Source organism: Callorhinus ursinus, unplaced genomic scaffold, assembly GCF_003265705.2.
Source record: "Callorhinus ursinus isolate GAN/ISIS: 27379988/994484 unplaced genomic scaffold, GSC_fseal_2.0 scaffold20, whole genome shotgun sequence".
Taxonomy (NCBI): domain Eukaryota; kingdom Metazoa; phylum Chordata; class Mammalia; order Carnivora; family Otariidae; genus Callorhinus; species Callorhinus ursinus.
In genome coordinates, this window is record NW_027397082.1 from 22,278,210 (window position 1) to 22,295,117 (window position 16,908).

Here is a 16,908-nt window from a genome sequence, read left to right on the forward strand (position 1 = left end):
ACTTGCCTCAGTCCACATGCTTTGTCACGTCCCTGTGCTGTTGGCAACGCGTGAGAAAATTGCCTGCGATGTTCAAGTGGCCTTTGTTTTCATTCTTCTTCGTGCTTGCTTATGTTTCGTCACAGGGTAACTTAGGAAATTAGAATGTATTCTCTATTTCACTATAAAAGTAATAAAGATTCACAGAACATTTGGAAAAAAACAGAAAAGTAAAAGCAGGAGTTAGAAGCCTTCCACCAAATTCTGACTGAATTTTAGTACAGGTGACCCTGGAGCAACACAGATTTGAAATGCACAGGTCCACTTTCACATGGATTTTTTAAAAATATTTATTTATTTATTTGAAAGAGAGAGAGAGAGAAAACATGGGTAGGGGGAAGGGCAGAGGGAGACAGAGAATCCTCAAGCAGACTCCCAGCCAAGTGCAGACCTCAATCTCACAACCCATGAGATCATGAACTGAGCTGAAACCAAGAGTCGGATGCTTAACTGACTGTGCCACCCAGGCGCCCCAACTGTTTTGGATAAATACAGCACAGTACTTACCATATGTGTGTTTTCTCTTCCCTATGATGTCCTTAGCAGCATTTTCCTTAGCTTGCTTTATTGTAAGTATACAGTATATAATACATACACCAATATGTATTATTCAGCTATGTTATCAGTAAGGCTTCTGGTCAGTGGTAGGCTATTAATAGTTAACTTTTGAAGGAGTCAAATATTGTATGTGGATTTTGGACTGAATGGGGATTAGTACCCCGAAGCCCCATATTGTTCAAGGGGCAGCTGTATCAACTGTATAGTTTGTGCCTGTTTTTTAATACATGAGGGGTTTTTTGGATACAAAAATAGAGTTATAAAATACAAGTTTATATTCTAAACTTGCACTTGACTATCACAAACTTTTTACTCTACCAATATAAACACCTGATAAACATTGTTTTTAATGGCCTGGTTCAAACATCTTCCCAGTGGATGTAGGTCAGTTTATTTACAAAGAACCTTTGAGCCCAGAAGTATGTTGCTCCTTGACATACACAGGAGTGTAAGGCCTTCACTCGATGCAGGATCATGTGCAAAGCAATATTTAGAAAGTGACACGATGACTGTTCTTTGTTCTATTTTTGCTCTACATTATTATGAATAGATAGATGAATGTACTTCAGAAAATAACCCTGATTTGGGTGCTGTAAGCTGGCTTGCCATTTCCTGAAATCATGCTTACTGTAGCTTCTGCCATTAGAACCATTTACCACGCGGTCAGGCTAGCCAAGTTGTCCTGGTCCAGGGCTGCAGTGGCGGAAGGTGTTCTCCCATTCCCAGTCCCATTGATTGGTCGTGGAAGTGCCCGAACAGGATATTGAGGCTGTGGTAAATAATGGGTAAATACCGATTAAGAATGTAGGGGTGGGGAGGGCGCCTGGGCGACTCTGTCAGTTAAGCACCGGACTGGATTTCAGCTCAAGTCCTGGTGAGATTGCGCCTCACGCCGTCCCAAGGCGTGGAGCCTGCTTAAGATTCTCTCTCTCCCGGGGCGCCTGGGTGGCTCAGTCGTTAAGCGTCTGCCTTCGGCTCAGGTCATGATCCCAGGGTCCTGGGATCGAGCCCCACATCGGGCTCCCTGTTCCACGGGAAGCCTGCCTCTCCCTCTCCCATTCCCCCTGCTTGTGTTCCCTCTCTCGCTGTCTCTCTCTCTCTCTCTCTCTGTGTCAAATAAATAAAATCTTAAAAAAAAAAAGATTCTCTCCCTCTGCCCCCCCAACCCCCCACCTGTGCATGTGCTCTCTCTCTAAAAGAAAAATACTTTAAACAAATGTGGGTGGGGAGTGTGGTGGCACTCTCAGGCTGGGCTGTGGTCTGGATATCAGCTTTACAAGTCTCAAATTAGAGTTGATCATGTTCAGAGGGGAATAAAGAGACTCTCAAGAAGCCTAGTCAAAATGATGGTTTATTCATTATAGTGAGAACCGTAACTACCAGGGGGCCTGAGACTGGTGTCATGGCGACTGCTCAGCACCTGCTGCCCCCCACAGGAAGTCAGAATCAGAGGCTTCAGTGAGCACGGAACGGGGCACAGGGAATCATGTGCGGGATACATTGGTCATGTCGCTGAGGTGGGACAGCGTTCTCTCTGTGGGATATACCTGCCCACCAGGTCCCCCTCTATTCTGGTTAGTGCCAGATCCTTCCTCTCGTGTCTTCTAGACCCTTCGGAGCCCCTTACCTGCTCCTCGGGAGCTTTTCTGAGCTTTCATCGGTTCCTGCTTCCTTCAGGCAGGCCTGGATTGAATTTCCAAGCCCAACTCTTCGGGCTTTCACCCGGGAGACATCCTGTTCCCTCTGGGGCCTTGTGCACATAACTAATCCTATCTGTCATGTGTGGACTTGAAGGGTTTAACTTCTAGAGGGCAGCTTGATTTCCAGATTCCAGGGATGTTACCCTGTAGACCCAAAGGTAGCAATTACAGAGCTGATAGGATTTGGGGGCAGGATTTCAGAGAGGGCCCAAGGCACTGATGACGGGTGGATGGATTTGTGAATGGTGCCAGGAATAGCCGGCACATCCTTGTGGCTCCTCTGTTGGTTTTACAAGCTCTTGAAGAGCCTTGCTTTGAACCAGAACTGTTGCTATGCCATAGATCTTGGACTTGAGCCTGAAATACATACACAGCTGATAACTTGGGACCAGCCCTCCGTTGTAAATAAGCTCATAAAAATGATGAGGTGCAGCATTACCTGAGAAGATTTTACACGGCTGCGCGTGTCGATTGGGTCCTTGTATGGTAACACTTACCTAAAAACGCCTGCCTTAAGCATTCCTGCAGCGAGTTCAGCTCTTTGCAAGTAGGTGGAGTGTATCTCCAGAACAAATAACTGGCTAGCAGGGCTGGCATCTAGTATCGATTCTGAAGAAAATCCTTCCTTGCCCACACGAGGACTGTCACAGGGGGCACGTGGATCCTGCCCCTCAGGACTTCCCTCAGGGACACAAAGCTGCGCAGGCGCCGAGCGCCCCAGTTTACCACCAGACGTGCCCGCAGCCACCATCTCCGGATCCCCGCAATGGTGGCCTTCTGATTATGGCTGTCATTTTCATGATCCTTCACAGCCGGGAGCCCAAAGGCAGAGCTAAGTCGTTGCCATAAGGTGGTGCCCAGGCCCCCAGAGTTCAAGCCCACACTGCTGCACCCTGCGTAACCTAGCCCCGGGGCGGACGCGGTGTTGCAAGGAGGCTTAGCGGGGCCTTTCCTAACCCCGCCTGCAACCCCGCCTGCCGTTGGGACACCGAGTCTGTCTCCTTTCCCTTCATCCCCTTGCAGGCTTTTTACTCCCAAAGCCCTGCCACTCTGGGTTTAAAACCAATTACAGAACAGGTTTCTTTGTCTTTGGTAAGGGGAGGGTGGAGTTGTGGCAGGACTGACATTCTTGACAACTGGGGGGGAGGGCTGCTTGCTGGGCATTCCTTCCTCTCCTTCCTCTTCCCCTTTCAGAGGGTGATGGAGTTGGTCTGCAGGTCTCTCCTTTCTGCCATTCTCTTCTACCACATTCCTCTTCCTCACCTCTCCCTCCCTCCCTGTCTCTGTCACTGTGGATCACACACACACACACACACACACTTGCATTGTGTCTTTATTCTGAGCAAAGGACTTCTTTTCAAAAAAACATTCTGTGGGACGGGAGATACAGTAGTAAGCTAGATAGACAGGATCTTTGCCTTCATGAAGTTTATGAGGAAGGAACAGGTCAAGAAAGAATAAAAACACGTGATTGGAATAGTGCTATGCGGATGCCTTGAATGCACCTGATTTGGATGAGGAGGCTGTGGGAGGAGCCTCTTGGAGTAAATGATGTTTGTGTAAGACCTGAAGGGTGAGCAGGCTTTAGATTAAGTCGTTTGCCTCAATGACCAAGGCTCCAAAATTTCCAGATCGTGGGGCCTGTGGGCAGCAATATGATTGGAAGGTGGGCTTGAGCAGGACCTGTCTTGAAGCTCTGCTCCATACCAGGCTCACTGTTTCACTTAGAGAGAGAGAGAGAGAGAGAGAGAGAGAGAGAGAGAGAGAGAGTGTGTGTGTGTGTGTGTGTGTGTGGTGAGGGATGGGGGTTGGTGGGGCTAAAGCTCCTCTCACGCACATTTGGCTCAAGCTCCAGACAAAGGAATAGCATGTGCAGAGGCCCTGGAGCCAAGAAGAGTTTGGCCCCTTCAAAGAACTGAAAAGAAGCCAGGGTTGCTGGACCAGGGGACCGGGGGTTAGGCGTGGGATGGCCACAGACTGGAGAAGCTGCTGCTGGGGCTTCACAGGGTCTTGGATTAACTTAACTCAAATGTGTGGTAGTGGTGATGTAGGGCACTGACCTGATCTGACTTGCTTTTTTTTTTTTTTTTAAGATCACTGGCTGCTGTGTGAGTCATAGATTGGAACAGGGCAAGAGGAAACAAGGCGGCCTGTTAGGAAGCTGCTGTCAGAATCCAGACCAGAGGGGATGGTGCATGTGGCTGGGGGGCGGGGGGGGGGGGGGGGTGCCCCCAGTGGAAATGGCGGGAAGTGGCTGTAGGTGCAAGCTGAAGTTCAGTGCTCTTAGTGGAGGGACCTTCAGCTTCGGGAGAGGGCAGCTGAGCCCCTTGTTTACTGGACCACAAAGGCTGAATGAACCTCATTCAATCATTCAAGCCCTTTTTAGTTGTTGCTCACTGTATGTCTGGCACTGTCCTAGGAACTGCAGATACACCAGAGAATAAAACAACTCCAGCTTTCATGGGAAGATCAAACAAAATAAATATGAAATTTTAGGGGCGCCTGTGTGGTTCAGTCGGTTAAGCGTTTGCCTTTGGCTCAGGTCATGATCCTAGGGTCCTGGTCAGGCTCCCTGTTCAGCGGGGTGTCTGCTTCTCCCTCTCTCTCTGCTCCTCCCCCTGGCTCATGCGCATGCTCTCTCAAATAAATTAAAAAATCTTAAAAAAAAGAAATTTTAGCCTGTTAGATAGTGGTAAGTATCCTAGAGAATTATAAAGCAGTAAAGGGGATAAGGAATACTGGATAGAAGGGAGGGGTGGTGTCAACTTTAAATTGGCCAATCAGAGAAGGTGGCTAAAGACTTGAGGAATTGAGCCTTTAAATAACTCCTCAAAATGGAATAAACAGCAAGTGCAAAGGCCCTGAGGTAGGCACGTACTTGTGTTTAAAGAAAAACAGCTGGAGCTGAGAGAGTGAGAGGGAAATGAGATCAGGATGTGAACTGGGGCCAGATGGCATAGTATCTTATAGGCCATTGTGAGGACTTTGACTTTTCTTCCCAATGGAAAGAGGAACCATTGGAAGATTGTGAATGTAGGGGTCACATGATCTGAAGAGGCCATCATCTGAGACGGGAAAGACTGCGGGTGGAGCATTTGGGGGCAGGAAAGACAGGAGTTCAGTTTTTGACATACTGGGTTTGAGATGGTGCTAGATGTTCAAATGGAGATGGGGCAGCTAGAGATAGGAATCTGGAACTCAGGAGGGTTCCAGCATGGCTGTATACACTTGAGAGTTGTGTGTGTACGTGTGTGTGTGTTTCAAGCAAACAGACTGGGATATCAACAAGTGGGTGAGTGCAGATAGAGAAGAGAATGTTCTCTAAGGTCTAAACTTGGGATACTCCAATATTAAAAGCAGATAGAAAGGAAGAACAGCCAGTGAGCTAAGAAAAAACAAACCAGCAAGACAAAATAAAAGTTAAGAGAACATAGTATTCTGGAAACTAAGTAAAGGTAACATTTCAAGGACAAAGAGGTTATCAGCTGCATCAGATCTGCTGAGAGGTCACGTAAAATGAGGATTTGCTGGATTTGGTAACATGAAGGTCATTGGTGAGGAGTTCTGGGAATCCGCAGTTCAGCCCAAACTGCTCTCAAGTTCAGCTAAAAAGTAGGAGGAAACATTTATTTTTTTTTTAAAAAAAGTTTCATTTATTTTAGAGAGAGAGCACAAGCAGTGGGAGGGGCAGAAGCAGACTCCTCGCTGAGCGGGGAGCCCGATGATGCGGGGCTCCCTCCCACGACCCTGAGGTCATGACCGGAGCCGAAATGAAGAGTCAGATGCTTAACCCACTGAGCCACCCAGGTGCCCCAAAATAAACTTCTTAAAAGCAACAAAGAGCTAGCTGGAGAGTGAAGAATTACCCAGCCAAACCCCAGGAATAGATAGGAGCTGGCAAGGAAAGCCCAGCAAAAGGGGAACTTGAGCTTGGGCGGGCGGGTGGTGATGCAAAGTAGGAAGAGTCCGGTGGAAGGCCGAAGCGCACTTTTGGAGGTCTCGTGGGATTAAGGGGGACAGAGCTGGAGTTTGGGAACCACCAAGAGCGGAAACTCAAATAAATTACACATGCACACCTTAGTCTGGGACCCCAGTGGGCGACAACCTAGGTGTCAAGGTAAATCTAAAGCATATCACACATGCTTGCGAACTACCATCATGTCGTCTGGGTGGTCCAGCGAATCTTGAGGCTCGGACTTGGATTTAGGTGGTTCAGGACTGCTAGCGTCCCCAGGACTTTTGCAGAAACAAACATGGCAACAACATCCTAGGTTCCAAATTATTTCTACAAATAAGTTTTCAAATACAATATCTGATGTTGAATCAAAAATACCAGGAGACAGTAAAGTATGAGTAAGAAAAAGCGGAAATAATAAATGACAAGAATATACCACAGGCAATCTGTTCACACCTCTATGATCTCACTGGTCACATTGTGTTATTATTTTTTGTGACTCTTTTTCGATGGGGAACATTTCTTGCTTGCTTCTCCAGCATCCATTCCATGCTCTTCCCTTCCCAACACTCTTAATTTCAGTTCTGGTAAGAATGTGGTACTGGAGAGGCTGATCTATGACCAGTTCCAGGAGTGGGGCATGTGAGCTATCCACTGAGTCCATCTTCTTGTCCTCAGGATTGATTCAGGGGTGAGCATGTCAGCTAGGCCAGTGGGAAAAATGCTGATACAGAATCTCTGCTCTTGGATAAGGAAGACCGTCCTTCCGAGAGCCATTGGCTATAGGATGAAACCCACCCCGGAGAAGACCAAATAGAGAACTGGCAAGAAATCAGGTCTTTGGTGACATCATTAAGCTGCTAGATCCAGGCCCATCTGAAGGTAGACCTGCCTCTAGTGCAGCACCATCCAACAGAAATATAATGTAACTCATCTGTGTAAATTACCTAGTAGCCACATTAAGAAGTGAAATAATTTTAATCATATATTTTATTTAACCTAATATCCAAAATAGTTTCATTTTTATAAATGATCATTAACGTAAAATACTAGTAATGAAATATCTTACATTCTGTTTTTCATGCTAAGTATGAAATCCAGTGTGTACACTCAACACATCTCTATTGGGACTACCTATACTTCAAGTGTCCAATAGCCCTGTAGGGCTGGGGACTATCAGACTGACACCACAGCTCTAGAGTTTTCTTTTACTGAACCAATAAATTCCCTTACAACCATTTTTAACAGCTTTATTGAGATAGTTTCTTTTTTTTTAAGATTTTATGTATTTGACAGAGAGAGAGATGCTTTACCCAGGCACCCCTGACAGAGAGAGAGAGAGAGAGAGAGAGAGCACAAGCAGGGGAAGCTGTAGGCAGAGGGAGAAGCAGACTCCCCACTGAGCAGGGAGCCCGATCCCAGGACTCGATCCCAGGACCCTGGGATCACGACCCAAGCCGAGGACCGATGCTTAACTGACTGAGCCACCCAGGCGCCCCTGAGATATAATTTCTTTACCATAAAATTTACCCGTTGTAAGTGTACCGTTCTATGGTTATTAGTAAATTTATAGATTGTGCAAACATTCCCCACCTCTAATTTTGGAACATTTCCATCACCCCAGAAAGTTCCCTCATGCCTCTTTGGTGTTACTCTCTGTTCCCATGCCCCAGCCCCAGGCAATCACTGGTCTTCTCTCTGTCTCTATAAATTGTCCTTTTCTGGCTATTTCATGTAAACGAAATCATATAATGTGTAGTCTTTGGCTTCTGACTTCTCTCACTTAGCATAGCGTTTTTGAGATTCGTGCATGTTTTGGCACATGTCAGTACTTCATTTCTTTTTATTGTTGACTAGTATTCCAGTATACGGCTATACACACCTTTTGTTTATCTACCCACCAGTTGATAGACATGTGGATTGTTTCCAATTTGGAGTTATGACTAATGCTACTACGAACACTGACGTCCAAGTCTTTGTGTGGACATATGTTTCCATTTCTCTTGAGTAGAGTCTTAGGAGTGGAATTCCTTGGTCATATGCTAAGTTTATGTTTAATCTTTTAAGAAACTGCTGAACAGGCCTCCTGGCTGGTTCAGTCGGTAGAGCATGTGACTCTTGATCTCGGGGTCATGAGTTTGAGCTCCATGTTGGGTTTAGAGATTACTTAAAAATAAAAAGTTAAGACTGCCAAACTGTTTTCCAAAGTAGCTGACTATTTTGCATTCCCACCAGCATGTCTGAGGACTCCTATCTTTCCACATCCCTGCCAACAGTTGGCATTGTCTGTCTCTTTTAATAGCCTTCTTGTGGGTGTACACCGGAATCTCGTTGTGGTTTTAAGTTGCATTTTCCTAATGACTAACGACATCAAACATCTTTTTGTGTACTTATTGGCCATTTGTGTTTCTTTAGCAAAATGTCTATTCAAATCTTTTGCCAATTTTTAATTAACTTACGGTATTTTATTTTCTTAGTGATATCTTTTTTTTTTAAGGTTTTTTATTTATTTATTTAACAGAGAGAGACACAGCGAGAGAGGGAACACAAGCAGGGGGAGTGGGAGAGGGAGAAGCAGGCTTCCTGCTGAGCAGGGAGCCCGGTGCGGGGCTCGATCCCAGGACCCTGGGACCATGACCTGAGCCAAAGGCAGACGCTTAACGACTGAGCCACCCCGGTGCCCCTAGTGATATCTTTTTTTTTAAAAAAAGAAAGACAGCGAGAGAGGGAACACAAGCAGGGGAAGTGGGAGAGGGAGAAGCAGGCCTCCCGCTGAGCAGGGAGCCCGATGTGGGACTCGATTCCAGGACCCCGGGATCATGACCTGAGCCGAAGGCAGACACTTAACCGACTGAGCCACCCATGTGCCCCTGAGCCAGTTGATTTTCAAAGCAGGAGGCTCCAGGGAGCCCTGTCTTGCCAGAAAAGTCGGTTCTGGTTAAAAATAAGATGTAGGCACCCTTCACCCTGGGTACTCTTAAGTCAACTCCTTTCCTCCTCCTGTAAGCATGGGAAGTGGTTTGGCAGAGCTAATAATACTTTCTTAGGGATATTATGGTGGAAAGGAGAGTGAGAGGTTAAAAAGTTATACCTGGTAATAACTGTAATATAAATAATAATGACTGCTATTATCGTAAAAACTACCATTGCAGAATGTCCCCCGAGACAATATGCTGAGAACCCCCGAGTTGTGACCAACTGTCCTGGCTTGCCTGGGACTAGGGTGGTTTCCCAGGACCGGACTTCCGATGCTAAAACCAAGAGAGGCCAGCCACACTGTGGTAACTGGTCATCTAAATCCAGTCTCACGGACGCCTGGGTGGCTCCGATGGTTAAGCGTCTGCCTTCGGCTTAGGTCATGATCCCAGGGTCCTGGGATCGAGTCCCGCATCGGGCTCCCTGCTCCTTGGGAGACTGCTTCTCCCTCTGCTTCTCTCTCTCTCTCTCTGTCTCTCATGAATAAATAAATAAAAATCTTTAAAAAAAAAAAATAAAAATAAATCCAGTCTCACACTTGTGAGCTGTGTGGCCGTGGATGCTTCTTCTACTTCTCTATTCCCCAGAGATAATATTCTCAGAGAGAATATCTAACTCATACATTTGTTTTAAGGATAAAATAAAACATATGTAAAGCATTAAGCTCAGTACATGGCATATATTAACTACAAATAAGTGTTAGATATCATTACCTAAACTCCTATCTAATTTAAACTTGCAAGTTTTGTTTGTTCTTTTGGGGAGACAGCAGTTTTTATTTATTTAAATGTATAGCCCATCTACATCAAAATTTATATAATAAAAGCCAAAAAAAAGCCAAATATACAGCAAGACCGCTAGGAAAGAAAATAATAAAACCACATAGTAGGGCGCCTGGGTGGTTTAGTCGTTAAGCGTCTGCCTTCGGCTCAGGTCATGATCCCAGGGTCCTGGGATCGAGCTCTGCATCGGGCTCCCTGCTCCGCGAGGAGCCCGCTTCTCCCTCTGCCTGCTGCTCCCCCTGCTTGTGCTCTCTCTCCCTCTGACAAATAAATAAAATCTTAAAAAAAAAAAAAAAGAATTCCATTAAAAAAAAAATAAAACTACATAGTAAAAGAGAGAGAAGAACGAACCCCAAATCCAGGCCAGTAGGTATCTAGAAGTGTGCATTCAGTGGGCCTGGATGATGAGGGAAGGGCCATCATTTACTTGGGATTGGGAAGCTGATCACAAGGTGCAGCTGACTCTTCCTTTCCTGCTTAAAATAGATCCTGAGTTAGATGTTTTTATTATGTCTATTTTACAGAGTTGGAAACAGAGTAAAAAGCACAGAGAAGTCCACTTGTTCCCTCATCATCTTTTTTGGGACTAGCTTCTGGCCATCCTAATTTTGTCAGAGGAATATGAGGAAGCTCAAGAAATTATGAGCCCAGATATCAGCCAAGGTGCCACCCAGCCTCCTAGAGCCAGGGAATGCTCTAGCAATTGAGTCCAAACCCCTTGCTTTGCAAATGAGGCCACTGAAGCCCAGAGCAGGGGCTACCTTTCTCAGCATCCAGGTACTAGAGGAACCAGGACTAGAACCCAGCTTACCAACTCCCAACCCGGTGTCCTCTGCTAAAGGTGGTCGCGACTATACAGGGAAGCTCCTGGAGGCCACGCACAGCTCACTAGGCCTAGGGATGTAGGCCGGAAACAGCTAAGAATGAATTTAGACAGTGTCCTCAAGTCTGCATTTCCAAATGGGCAGGTAGGGAGGCAGGATTTATGTTTTTCCAAATGAGGTCATGTAGTTCTGTGGATGAGACCAGCAATGCCTCCAGGGAGGGCCTGAGATCTGCAGGCAGGAATCTGAAATGGGAAAGAGAAGGCCTCAAGTGTCCTTACAGGTCGGGGTCTACAGATGCATGGACTCACCTATCCCACCCCCCTACCCCCCAAAACCAGAAGCAAAGCTACTCAGGGAAGGAAACCAAGAATGGCCGACTTGAGGCGACCTGTCCTTTCCAGGACAAACTCGCCAAGATTCTGTGAAACACAGGGCCTGTGAGACTTGGGAAATGGAACTTGTGTCCCTGGGAGGAAGGCCAGGGTGACATGGGGCTCCTGTGTGGGAGAAGGAAGGGGTTGGTATGTACCCGTCCAGACCGTTGGAGCCCTTCCTCACACAGGGAGGCCTCGACTTGCTTATCAGTCTGAACAGGCATCTGACCTTTGTGTTCACTTCTTTGGGGTTTGCCTCCTGGGTGGGGGGGTACTGGCTTCTTGGAAATGCAAATCAGGTCCCCTCACGCACTTGTGCCCACAAGCGGACACGGTGCTCTGCAGCACAGCATCCCTGTCCTTCACGTGTCCCTTTCTCACCTCTGCCACTCGGTTCCAGGCACCCTGAGCTTTTCCAAGTTGCTTCGGTGTGCTACTCTCCCCACTTCTCTCTCCCCTCTTAGCCTGTCCCCATCTCTGTTGATTAGCGTGACACCATTTGCTGTAACAAATCTCAAAATTTCCGTGTTTAACACCAAGTTGTTTTCAGGTTCTCCTGACAATCTGGATTGGTATTTCCGGATGTCGTGGGATGGTGGTGAGGGTGGGGGCTGCCATCTTCCCGGAGAGGCCTCCAAGATCGCCTCAGGCATCGACAGACTGTCCGCACAACAGGAGGGAGCACCGGATGGTCCTATAAAGGAGGTTTTCATGGGTCAGCACACATTGTTTTTGCTCACATTTCATGAGCCAGAACTCAGTCATTTGGCCACACTTCACTGCAAGGGGGTCTGAGCAACATTCTAGCTGTGTTCCCAGCAAAGAAGGAATGGGTTTTTGTGAACACTGCCACACCATCCTTGAGTATTTCCTAACTCATTATGACTGGGTGGAGCTGCTCCTTTGGGGTTGAACCCTTACGCTTGGAAGCCAATCCTTTTATAACCCATATTGAAGGTAGAGTACAATCATGGTTTACTTACACATTTTTCTGAGTTAGAACGTGTATTAGTTTCCTATTGCTTCTGTAACAGATTACCACACACTTGGTGGATTAAAACAACATAAATTCATTTTCTTACAGTTCTAGTGTCAGAGGCCTGAAGTGGGTCTTACTGGGTTAAAATCAAGGTATCAATAGGGCTGTGCTCCTTTCTGGAGGCTCTAGGGGGCGGGGGGGTCTGTTTCCTTGCCTTTTCCAGTGTGAGGGGTTCCCTGCACTCCTTGGCTCACAGACCCTTCCATCTTCAAAGCCAGCCATCTCTGCCTCTGACCCTTCTTCCTCCCTCTCATAAGGACCTTTGTGATTACATGGGGCCTATCCGGACAATCTGGGATAAATTCCCCATCTCAAGATCTTTGACTTAATCACATGTGCAGAGTCCCCTCGGCCATGTAAGGTAACATATTCACAGGGCCCCCAGGGATTAGACCATAGACATCTTGGAGGGCCGTTATTTTGACCACCACACACTGTTAAGCTTTGTAAGGACTGCCTCCAGTGTTTGTTGCTATGTGGCCTTAGAAATAGGCACTGTACCTGGGACACCAGATGTTCTTCAGTGTGTCAGGTGATGGAACGGGTAGGGTCACAGCCTCCCAAAGTGAGCCACAGGCCGTGGCAAACCTGCCCATTTCTCTCTCCCCACGAGGCCCAGGCTGGCTCATGGCCAGCAGCCCATTTGTCATGGTTCCTACTTACCCATACGATGTGGTTGACAGAAAATTCATAGGGCCTATGGCCTTCATGTTCCAAGGCAAATTTTTAAAAAAATCAACCTTTTTGGGGCACCTGGAGGGCTCAGTCAGTTAAGCGTCTGACTTCAGCTCAGGTCATGATCTCAGGGTCCTGGGATCAAGCCCGACGTCAAGCCCCATGTTAGGCTCCATGCTCAGCGGGGTTTCTCTCTCTGCCTGTCCCCCTATTTGTGCTAATAAATAAATAATATAAAAATCAACCTTATTAAGGTATAATTTACATATGATTAATTCATCCATCTTAAGTGTTCATTGAGTTTTGACTAACATGTACCCCCATGCAACCACCACCATGAGGTGCATGTGTGTTCACAGTTTCTTTTGTTGTTTCAATGTACAGTTCTGAATTTTAAGATCTATATATAGATGTATGTAACCGTCATCACAATCAGGATACTGAATGATTCCATCACCCTCCAAAATTCTCCTGAGCTCCCCTCAGCCTCCCTCCAACCCCCTCCCTTAACCCTTGGCAATCGCTATTCTGTTATTGGAACTTAGTTTTGTCCAAAGAAAATTTTTTTAAAAGATTTATCTATTTTAGAGTGAGAGAGCACAAGCGTACAACTCAGTGACATTTAGTACACCCACAGTGTTGTGTTGCTACCATCTCTATCAAGTTCCAAAACACCTTCCGCTTCCCAAAAGAAAACGTTGTACCCATTAGCAGCCATCTCTATGTACCCCCTCACATTCCCACCCCCCCCAGACCTAAGCAACCACCAATCTGCTTTCTGGCTCTATGAATTACCTATTCTGGATGTTCCATAGAGCCGGACCATACTTCACCTTCTCTGCCCGGCTTCTTTGAAAACTTAGCATAACGTAGCATATCAGCATTTCATTCCTTTTCATGGCTGAGTAATATTCCACTGTATGGATATGCCACAATTTGTCTATCGATTGTCTGCTGATGGCCCACAGAATTTGCCTTTTTTTTTTTAGAATTTGCCTTATTTTAATTTGAACATCACTAAGATTATTTCTACCCCCCAGAGCCTAACTCCAATGTCACCCCTTAGGGCCCATGTGCTTAGCCTTTCCACACATGTTCTCATGCCATATAACATTTTTGTAAAGAAGGGATCATCCCCCATTTTACACATTCAGAATCTGAGGCACAGAAGGATGAAGTTTCTGGATCCAGATGGGATTATAAACCTAATGTCCATCCCACTGCACCCTGGCTGGTATCTCTGAGTGCAAGTAACTGATAGTGAAGTCCATGTGGAAGGCAAATCCTTGGGGAAGATTTCAGTGCAGTGTAGACTAATGCAGAAAACCCTTGAATTCTGTACCCTTCCATGGGGTGTTCTGAATACCCTCCGTGTGCATCTCTCTCCAGGCAGGCAGCCACCATGCCCAGCGTGCAGCAATCATCACGTCCTTTCTTGATGCCCTCTCATTACTTTTAATTGCATCTGAGCCTCTCCAGCATCCTGTATTTTGATTCCTAATCCAGGGCGTTTCTCTGCCTCCCACTGGTCCAGCACAGCACTTCCTTTTCTCAGAGCTCCCCAGAGAAGCGCCCCCAGAAAATGGAGTTGGTCTTCTCTAATGAATTCATCTCTATAATGAAGAGTATAATAACCAAGCCCCGGCATATTTACATAGCAATCTTCACACAAAAGCAACATTACAAAGGGAAGATTTTTAAAAGAATGTCATCTCAAAGCTCCATTTCCTATAGTACTAAGAACACTATGGGAATTACCCTGACAAGAAGACAGAACCGACTCCCAGAGATGCTGGGTTAAAGACAATAGCTACACCAGCTCCATTAATGTTTAAAGTCAATGGAGCATAAAACTGCTTTTCTCTACTTAGAGGCAGGCATCTTCTTACAGAGAGGAGGGGAAAAAATTACCATTTAACTCTAGTGAAATCCTTAAGGCCTCCCCTAATTTTTATTCCCATTGAAATTCTCCATAAGTACCATCAGAACGAAAATGAGAATCGCTCTCTCTGGGGGGAATGGCTTCCAGTCCTCATCAGTAAGTGTGTGAAGAGCCCTCCACGGAGACGGAGGAGGAAGGCTGCCAGTTGGGAAAGGATATGTCACCAAAACCTGCAAAACTAGCTGTGGTGACAGACCTCGGACTTGGGAGCCTCTGGGCTGACTTCAGAAGGCCTCAAAGAAGCACAAGTCAGGGTAGACAGGAAGCAGAATTCAAGGGTAAATGGAAGGAAGTAATGCCTTCAGGGTCCATTTTACTTAGTGGGCTGCAAGGGGGAACATTTATCATTAATATATTAGCCGTTTCCCTGGGGGAATCGCTGGACTTGAGCCAGGCCTCTGTTAGTAAATCATTGGACGTAATCCCACATTACATTTGTGTAATGCCTGACAAAGCCTGTTCCCATTATCTCATTTGATCCTGAAAACAATCCTCAGAGGGAGGCAGGGCAGGGATTATTTTTCTATTTTACAAGTGAAAACACTTGTAAACTAATTTGCCAGGAGCTACACACCCAGGACGTGGCAGGAATGAGAGACTTTAATCTAGATCTTCGTACAACCTGTTCAGGGTTCTTTTGACTCCACACAGCAGACTAATCAAAATATTCCCAGCCCCACCCTGTCCTCACAACCATCAGCTTAACCAGCAACTAGGAGCTCACAGGGACAGAGCTTGGGCTTATACTGCCCACACACCTCTGTTCTAATGAAGACATATAGCCCAGACCAGCAAACTCTGGGGGGAAAAAATTTCATATCGTCTCCCTACACCAAAGACCAAAATTAATCCCAGATGGATTTGAAACAAACAAAAACGCACAACCACAAGGCATTAAAAAAAAAAAACTAAGGGAAAAACTGAATATTTAATAACTTTCTGGAGACAAGACTCTAAATTTAGCATTATGTTAGAAGTCTCAAGGAAAGGGATTTTGTAGATATAGCTACATAAAATTTGTTAATTTTAGCAGAGGAAAAAAAATGACTGTACAGGGCCAACAAAAACCTGAAGAAATAGAGCAAAATGTGAAAGAAAAGGGTTAGCTTAACTTCTGGTGTATAGAGGAGTCATGCAAATACATAAGAAAAGCTCAAGAGGAAAAATTTACTAGGAAACAGACAATTAACCAAAAAAGGAAGTACAGTTGGTTAACATTTAGAAAACTGCTCTACCTAACTAAAAATCAAAAGGTATGAAAACACAAAGGAGATGTCAGTCTCACCTATGAATTCAGAAAAAAAAATTTGTTTTTAACTATAATACTCAACACAATGATGGGAGAATAGATGTACTCAACTCTTGGAAAGCAGTTTGGTACCTTTATCAGAAACCTTAAAATATCCGTATCATTTGACCTAAAATTCCACTCCTGGGAATATGGTCTTAGGAAAAGAATCATGAACATGGAAAAAGTTTTACGAAAAGAAATGTTAGTCACACAGAGTGGTGAAATTTGGTAAACAGCAAATGCTATAGGAATTGTTAAATAATTTATGGAACAGCAACTTGATGGAAACATCCGTAATCATTATAGGTTCTCAAAGTGCATGCGATAACAAGAACACCATTTATGGTGTAAGTGGAAAAGCGTTAACACTATGTGTGGTTGTTTGTATGATACACTTTGCTAGAGGAAAGCTGGAAAGGGAAAAAAAACTAAATGTGAACATGTTTGAGTCCTATGATTATGAGAGTTTTTTTTCCCCGCCGTCCTATATTTCTATTTAACTTTTTTTTAATGAACAAAATCAACTCTTCTTTAGCCCTGCGGTGGCGCGTCCTTCCCTCCCAGTGTCCCTGGGGACTTGAGGACAGCGCAGAGGGGAAGTCTCAGACACCCGACCCTGTAACGAACCTGCCCTCCTTTGCAATGTCCTCTCTGCTCCCCAATTTCCTCCTCCTTTCCTCGCCCGCCCCCCCGCGCCTAAGCCGGACCGCCGGCGGAGCCCGCCCCTCCCCCACTACGCCAGGTCCGGGT

At 45.8% G+C, this 16,908-nt stretch overlaps 1 long non-coding RNA gene across 1 annotated transcript; it reads right to left on the reverse strand.

Moving 5' to 3' along the window:
- Positions 1-10,885: 10,885 nt before the first annotated feature.
- On the reverse strand, positions 10,886-16,836 carry LOC141374651 (uncharacterized). Its single transcript, XR_012381700.1, has 3 exons — positions 16,786-16,836; positions 11,593-11,905; positions 10,886-11,079 (listed from the first exon to the last, which is right to left on the reverse strand). It is a non-coding gene; the product is annotated as an uncharacterized lncRNA (long non-coding RNA).
- Positions 16,837-16,908: the final 72 nt, after the last annotated feature.